This window comes from Panthera pardus, unplaced genomic scaffold, assembly GCF_024362965.1.
Source record: "Panthera pardus isolate Hobbes unplaced genomic scaffold, ASM2436296v1 HiC_scaffold_27, whole genome shotgun sequence".
In the NCBI taxonomy this organism is placed as follows: domain Eukaryota; kingdom Metazoa; phylum Chordata; class Mammalia; order Carnivora; family Felidae; genus Panthera; species Panthera pardus.
This window is the reverse complement of record NW_026526843.1, coordinates 6,636,050-6,643,927: the sequence shown is the minus strand read 5'-3', so window position 1 is coordinate 6,643,927 and position 7,878 is coordinate 6,636,050. Positions and strand designations below refer to the sequence as shown.

The following is a 7,878-nucleotide window of genomic DNA, read 5'->3' as shown; positions in this document are numbered from 1 at the left end:
TGAAAGCAGCCGGCAAACAGGAAATGCACAGCAAGAGTTGTAATTATCTGTCGCGGCAGGTGTTTGTCACCTCGAAATCGTTAGGCCTGCACAATTCTGCCACCCAAGTTAACTTCAAAAGGACTCGCACAAAGTCGGCATGGAAAGTTCAGGTTTCTAGAAGGGATTCTGGAAATGAGCGTCTTTGCTAGATATTTTCATTTGCGAACATTTAAGGGGAAAGACAGCACAGCGGCTGCCGAGAAGACACCTTTGGGGTTTCAACATGAACACGGAAACAGCGCTGACATTTCAAAACGTTGTTATTATGAAAAAGATGGGACATTTCCAGTAGCACCTAAAGCCCTGGCATTCGGAGAGAATACGCTTAAAAGGGACAACTTAAAATGGACCGAAAGGAAATTGGAGGGAGTGGGTTGGAACTAGAAGATCCAGACGGAGAGCCCCACAGAGCCTAGCTGTGTTAGCCCAGAGGGAGAATGCCAAGTTCGTGATTATTTCATTAGGAAAATATTTGCTACACCTATAATCTGGAAGTGATAAACAACATACCAGGGCAGAACATTACTCTCCAGGATTAAATACCAAACAAAATAACAAAGAGTTGACCCAGCTACAGGCTATCGGGATGAGGCCTTGTCCAGTTACCACATCAAAGACCCTGCCATCGGCAGAAAAAAGAGGAATCAATTAGGACACTGGTTGGGAGAGGCTTTATACTTTATGTAACCAAGAGGAAAAAGAAATGCAAACAGACTAAGCTCAAGCTGGCTGCTTCCTTATTTTGTTCATTTAGTTTCTTTCTGACTTGCTTCCATCACTTGGTGAGTCAAAAGACGTCCAAAAATTTGGGGGCACCTGTCCTGAACTGTGTCAGCTCAGTACCTAATAAAAACCAGGCCCACTTCAAGGAAGATGATGAAGATTGTCCAGCTCACTCTGTGTGTTTTCCAATTTTGCATGGCAATTGTTTTGTGAATCATGGACTTAATGAACGCACAAGCTGGGCAGTTCCGGATGTGATCCGGGTAGGTGGAGAAAAGCCCTGGTTCAATAAAGTGAAAAGAATAAATGATGTTATGAGGAAGGATGTGGACAGACTTTAGTCCACCAAGGTAGAGAAAAACAATGCAAAAAACATTGTGAGAAAATGAAGTGTGAGTTGTGCTAATAGTAAGGGAAAAAATGTGCTAAATCCTGGGGTGGATGGGGAAATTACTTTTGTACAATCATAGGTCACAGAAGGCAAGGTTATGAATGGATTTATTTGCAGAATTGGAAAGAAAGCTTTCTGTCTTCTAATGAACATGTTGTTGGAGGTAATCACTGTACTAGGCAACCTGTATCTCTTGCGGCTCTCACGCTGTTAGGAAACAGCTCTCTTTTGTTTGTGGGTTTTTTTTAATATTTCTTTATTGTGGAGAGACAGAGAGAGACAGAGCATGAGCAGGGGAGGGGAAGTGAGAGAGGAGACACAGAATCCGAAGCAGGCTCCAGGCTCTGAGCGGTCAGCACATGAGCCCGACGCGGGGCTTGAACTCAAGAACCTCGAGATCGGGGCGCCTGAGTGGCTCGGTCGGTTAAGCGTCCGACTTCGGCTCAGGTCGTGATCTCACGGTCCGTGACTTCGAGCCCCTCGTCGGGCTCTGTGCTGACCACTCAGAGCCTGGAGCCTGTTTCGGATTCTGTGTCTCCCTCTGTCTCTGCCCCTCCCCTGTTCATGCTCTGTCTCTCTCTGTCTCAAAAATAAATAAACGTTAAAAAAAAAAAAATTAAAAAAAAAAAAAAAAAAAAAAAAGAACTGCGAGATCATGACCTGAGCCGAAGTTGGACGCTCAACCAACTGAGCCCCTTGTGGGTGTTTTCTTGATTAGACTTCATCATTTAGAACAGTTCTGGGTTCACAGCAAACCTGAGCTGAAAGTACCAAGAGTTCCCACATACCCCATGCCCCCTCCCTACATGCGTAGCCACTCCACTATCCATATCCCCCAGTTGTGCATTTTTTTCAATGCGTGGACCTCCACTGACAGGTCATTATCACGCAAAGTCCATAGCTTCTATTAGGGTTCACTCTTGGTGCATATTCTGTGGGTTTGGACAAATGTATGATGACCTGCATCCACCATTATAGTATCCTACAGAATAGTGTCACTGCCCTAAAAATCTGTTGGGGTTTTCTTCTTGGAAAATGTTAAAGATGTACAGAAGCAGAGAGAATAGTATAATGAACCTCTCCCACGTACCGATTACCTGCCTTCAGAAATGACCAACCATGGCCAATCTCAAAGAGCCATTTTGCAAAGGCTATGGGAACATAGCTATAGGCAGATTGGTATCATGTTTGAGGAAAAAGGGTTTCTTCTCAGTAATTTTTAAGTGAGAGATTGAATTATTTTGGGGTGCTCATGTATTAAGGAACTAGCTGTGCTGGCCACTTTGCAAATGACTAGCAGCATGGCCATCACCTGGGAGCTTATTGGCCATGAAGAATCTCCCGCCCACCCCAGAACCTACTGAGTCAGAGTCAGCAGTTCAACAAGATCCCCAGGTGATGTGTATGTACATTAAAGTTGAGAAATACTGACTGCCTGACCTAGGCCAGACACTTAAAATAGCCTCATAACGATCCGACAACACTTCAAGGCAGATGTTATCTTGCCCAGTTTACAGATGAGATAACTGAGGCTCAGATAGATTATTCAGTCTTCCCAAGAGCTCACAGCTAAGAAATTTAGATCTGTCTGGCTTCACAATTTTTGATTTTACCACTTAGAGCATGCAGCCTCCCCACGAGGGAGTTTACTTTTGGGGCAACTCAGTAAAAAAAGAAAAGATAATAGTATGTGTTTACACAACACAAAACAACGAGCCATCTCAGCAACAACAACAGCAAACAACAACAGAAAACCACACGGTCGGCTATTACGCAAGCAATCGCTTCCTCCACTGAAAGACCTTCTCGCTTTCCAATCCACTGTTATGGCATCACGTAGACAGCTCAATATTTTAGAGTGGTCACAAAACAAAACAAAACAAAACACTGGAGCAGCGATCAAAGGTACTCCCCCTTGACAGTGACTGTGGACCCACATAGGAACGAGACTGCAACCACAGTCTCCCAGCACAAAGGGAAGATACATTATCGACCCGCAGAGCTGGGCAATGAATTTAAAAAAAAAATCAGCCAGACTGGTTTGACATCACATGGGCAGGAAGGGTAGGCTGTTGACTGACTGCTATTGCACCTTCCAACCAGCTGAGTGGTCTGAGCCTATCAGACCTGTGCAGGAGAACTGCTTCCACGGAGAAGGGGCCCTTAAGTGGCTGGGTATTGCTGGGCAAGGCCACAGGACATTTTGTTTTCTGAGGAGCTTTTCGAAAAGGAATATTACAGGAAAAGGTAGAAAAAGCACAATTCCTGGATCATGCTCGTCTGAGAACTCATCAGATCTCAGGAACTTCTCCCCTGTAGTCCTGGGAGATGAGGCCATCTCCTTCTCTTTCTGCTGTCCTAATGACCCTAGGGACCTGCGTTAATGGGTCAGCACGGCTACTTGGTTTTGCAACGAGTCGATCTGCCGATTAATTAGCCAGTAGCAGGAACCCGATGAAGTTCTCAGCTCAAAGCCCCAGGGATCCAGTTCAGGGCACGCTGCCCTCACAAAGAAAGATCAGGTGAAGAGGCACACAAACTGGCCTGGTCATAGGCACCACGGGGTTATTCTGATTGACTCTCCACTTTACAACCAAATGACCTGGACACAACTCGCTGTTGTGAAACAGTAATCCTACTGAAAAGTAGTAAACCTATTGGCTCCACAAAGCTAATTGCCTTTATGGCTGAGATCAAATTCCTAGTATTTGGATGACTTTATCCCCCACTCTTGTTTTGTTTTTTTTTTTTAACTCTGCACTCTAATGATTTCATAATATTTTATGGCCAACCTCACCCTCTTGCTAAAAAATATAATGAACCCTAAGAATGGAGTCATGATCGGCCAAAAAACCCGGCCTAAGGTAAAACAGATAAGACTTTAAGAATTATTTTAAGAATGTTTTTCTATTTCAAGATTGCTCTGGCTATGCAGGGTCTTTCGTGACTCCATACAAAATTTAGGATTGTTTGCTCTAGCTCCGTGAAAAATGCTGTTGGAATTTTGATAGGGATCGCGTTAAATCTGTAGATCACTTTGGGCAGGAAAGACATTTTAACAATATTTGTTCTTCCAATCCATGAGCCTGGAATGTCTTTCTACTTCTTTGTGTCACCTTCATCTTCTTTCATCAATGTTTTATCATTTTCAGAGCACAGGTCTTTCACCTCTCTGGTTAAGTTTATTCTTAGGTAGTTTATTATTTTTGGTGCAACTGTAAATGGGTTTGTTTTCTTAATTTCTCTTTCTGCTGCTTCATTATTCGTGTATAGAAATGCAACCGATTTCTGTACATTGATTTTGCATCATGTGACTTGAATTCATGTGTCAGTTCGAGTAGTCTTTTGGTGGAGTCTTTCGGGTTTTCTACATAGAGTATCATGTCATCTGCAAAGAGTGAAAGATTTACTTCTTCCTTACCAAATCTGCATGCCTCTTACTTCTTTTTGTTTGCTGTGGCTAGGACTTCCAGTGCTACGTTGAATAAAAGTGGTGAAAGTGGACATCCTTGTCTTGGTCCTGACCTGAGGGGAAACGCTCCCACAAAAGACCTCGAATAGCCAAAGCAATCTTGAAAAAGAAAAAACTGGAGGTATCACAATTCCAGGCTTCAAGTTAGGTTACAAAGCTATACTAACCAAAACAGTATGGCACACAAAAATAAACACACAGATTAATGAAATAGAATAGAAAACCCAGGAGTGCCTGAGTGGCTCAGTCGGTTGAGCATCTGACTTTTGATTTCAGCTTGGGCCATGATCCCAGGGTTGTGGGACTGAGCCCCGAGTTGGGCTCCATGCTGAGTGTGGAGCCTGCTTGGGATTCTCTATCCCTGTCTCCCTTGTTTGCTCTATCAAAAAAAAAAAAAAAAAGAATAGGAAACTTAGAAATAAACCCATAATTGTATGGTTAATTAATCTTTAACAAAGGAGGAAAGAATACGCAATGGGAAAAAGAGTCTCTTCAACAAATGGTGTTGGGAAAACTGGGCAGCTACATGCAAAAGAGTGAAACTGGACCCCTGTCTTACACCACACACAAAAATCAACCCAAAATGGATTAAGGACCTAAATGTTGAGACACAAAATCATAAAAATCCTAGAAGACAGCACAAGCAGTAATTTCTCTGACATTGGTTATAGTGACACCTTTCTAGATAGGTCTCCCTGAGGAAAGGGAAATAAAAAAAAAATAAACTATTGGAAATGCATCAAAATAAAAGCTTCTGCTCAGCAAAGGAAACAATCAACAAAACTAAAAGAAAACCCACTGAATGGGACAAGATATTTGCAAATGACATATCCAAATAAGGGGTTATTATCCAAAATATATAAAAAACTTACCCAACTCAACACCTCCAAAAACAAATAATCAAATTAAAAAACGGGCAAAAGACATGAAGAGACACTTCTCCAAAGAAGACATCCAGATGGCCAACAGACACATGAAAAGATACTCGACGTCACTCATCATCAGGGAAATGCAAATCCAAACCATAGTGCGATATCACCTCACATGGGTCAGAGTGGCTAAAATGAACAACACAAGAAACAACAAGCGTTGGTGGGGATGTGGAGAACAAGGACCTTTTGTGCACTGTTGGTGGGAATGCAAACTGGTGCAGCCATTCTAGAAGACAGTATGGAGGTTCCTCAAAAAATTAAAAATAGAACTACCCTATGATACAGTGGTTGCACTACTGGGTATTTCTCCCCCAAATACAAAAAAACACTAATTCAAAGGGATATAGGTACTCCTATGTTTATGGTAGCATTATTTACAATAGCCACATTATGGAAGCAGCCCAAGTGTCCGTTGACAGATGAATGGATAGAGAAGATTATATAGATATAGATATAGATATAGATATAGATATAGATATAGATATAGATATATCACACTGGACTATTATTCAGCTATAAAAATAATGAAATCTTGCCATTTGTAACAACAATGAATGGAGCTAGAGAGTATAAGCTAAGTGAAATAAGTCAGAGAAAAACAAACACCATATGATTTCACTCATAGTGGAATCTAAGAAACAGAAAAATGAGCGAAGGAAAAAAAAGACAGAGACAAAACCAGAAACAGACTCTCACCTATAAAGAACAAACTGATGTTTGCCAGAAGGGAGGTGGGTGGAGGGATGGGTGCAATCGTTGATGGGAACTAAACAGTACACTGATCATGATGAGCACTGAATAACGTATAGACTTGTTGAATCACTGTATTTAAGAAAAATTTTAAATGTTTATTTAAAAAATTTTTAAAAATGTTTTATCTATTTTTGAGAGAGAGAGACAGAGTATGAGTGGGGGAGAGGCAGAGAGAGCAGGAGACAGAATCCACAAAGCAGGCTCCAGGCCTGCTGAGCTGTCAGCACAGAGCCCTACGTGGGGCTCAAACCCGTGACCATGAGATCATGACCTGAGCTGAAGTCAGACCCTTAACTGACTGAGCCACCCAGGTGCCCCATTGAATCACTATATTGTACACCTGAAACTAATATAACACTGTATGTTAACTATACTGGAATTACAATTAAAAAAAAAACTTAATAAAAAATAAATGAAAGTAACCATTTGAATTCCAAAAAAAGAATGTTTTTCTAAACACTGAAGAACATTTTTGAACTATTTTTGATACTGTATTGGAATGTCTTGATCACTAGATTTTCCCTCTGAAACTTTCACAAAGATGTTGCTGATGTGTTTATGTAAATGACCTCCTTTGTTAGGAGGACAGTCATTATTTATCCCTCCTTTGCAGATGAGGAAACTGAGGCTGGGAGAGTTGAAGTTACTTGTCGTCCACAAGAAGGCCTCCCAGTGAGCAAGGGTCAGAGCCATGATCAGCTTCCAGACCAGGGAGTGGCCTTGTGTTCTGTCCATTTACCACAAGTTGAAGAAAAAGCCCAAAAGTAGCCACAGAAATTACCCCCTTAAAAAACCAAAGCAGCCACGCCCGTGCCAGGATCATTAAAGCAGTTGGAGATATCTTTTCACTTTGGAAATGACAAATTCCACACACAGGCTATTTAGTTAAGGGGAAAACATTGAGACACGAGTAGCTACATTCACCTGAAGCACATATTTCAGGCCTTTTAGCCTTTGGGTTGAAAGCTGTGATGTGGACCCAGAGCCATGGCACTTGGGGTGGGGCACACAGCTAGCTGTAGTCTTTCCTTCCCTTCCTCACTGCTCATACGCTCTTCACCTAAGGGGAAGTGAGGGTTCTGGAAGGCAGGAGCCCCCACTCAGAAAGTGGTGAGCTAGGGTCCTCTTAGCCATACTTCAAGAAGGAGGAGGGTATTCATTAGCTTGCAGTGTCTCCTGGCCCAAAGTCAGATGCCCTCCCCACCACTACCCCTTGAAATCATTTCTTCTAAAGGCCACATCCTAATGGGTCTGAGTCTGCATTTGTGTAAGTGCCGCTGTTCAGTTGAGGAGAACAAGGTGCTCTTTGTGCAGAGCAAGTTCGGTTTGTGCAAAGTGGAAAGATTTCAAAACAGTACAGGGGAGAGGAGGTGGGGGATCCAAATTAATCCCAGCCATGGAACCCCCATGGCTTGACTTCTGCTAACCCCTTCTGGTCTTGGCATGCTTTTGAGTCATTATTTTCTGATGCTATGGGCTATAGAGTGCCTTGCAAAATTCTCTTACCCACCACAAGCGAGTCCCGAGGAGTTGGACTCCAGGGCAGTTGGGTTCCACGGATTATC

At 42.5% G+C, this 7,878-nt stretch overlaps 1 protein-coding gene across 6 annotated transcripts in view; it reads right to left on the bottom strand.

The window, feature by feature from the left end:
- Positions 1 to 7,878, bottom strand: part of LOC109253721 (P2R1A-PPP2R2A-interacting phosphatase regulator 1-like) — a 106,699-nt gene that overhangs the window by 27,276 nt on the left and 71,545 nt on the right. For 4 of the 6 annotated variants that reach the window (XR_008418399.1, XR_008418401.1, XR_008418400.1 and 1 more), the window contains one exon: positions 5,501 to 5,686. The exons of the other annotated variants lie outside the window; for them this stretch is intronic. The gene's annotated coding sequence lies outside the window, so the exon portion shown is untranslated. The remainder of the gene's footprint in view (positions 1 to 5,500; positions 5,687 to 7,878) is intronic. 6 annotated transcript variants of the gene reach the window in all.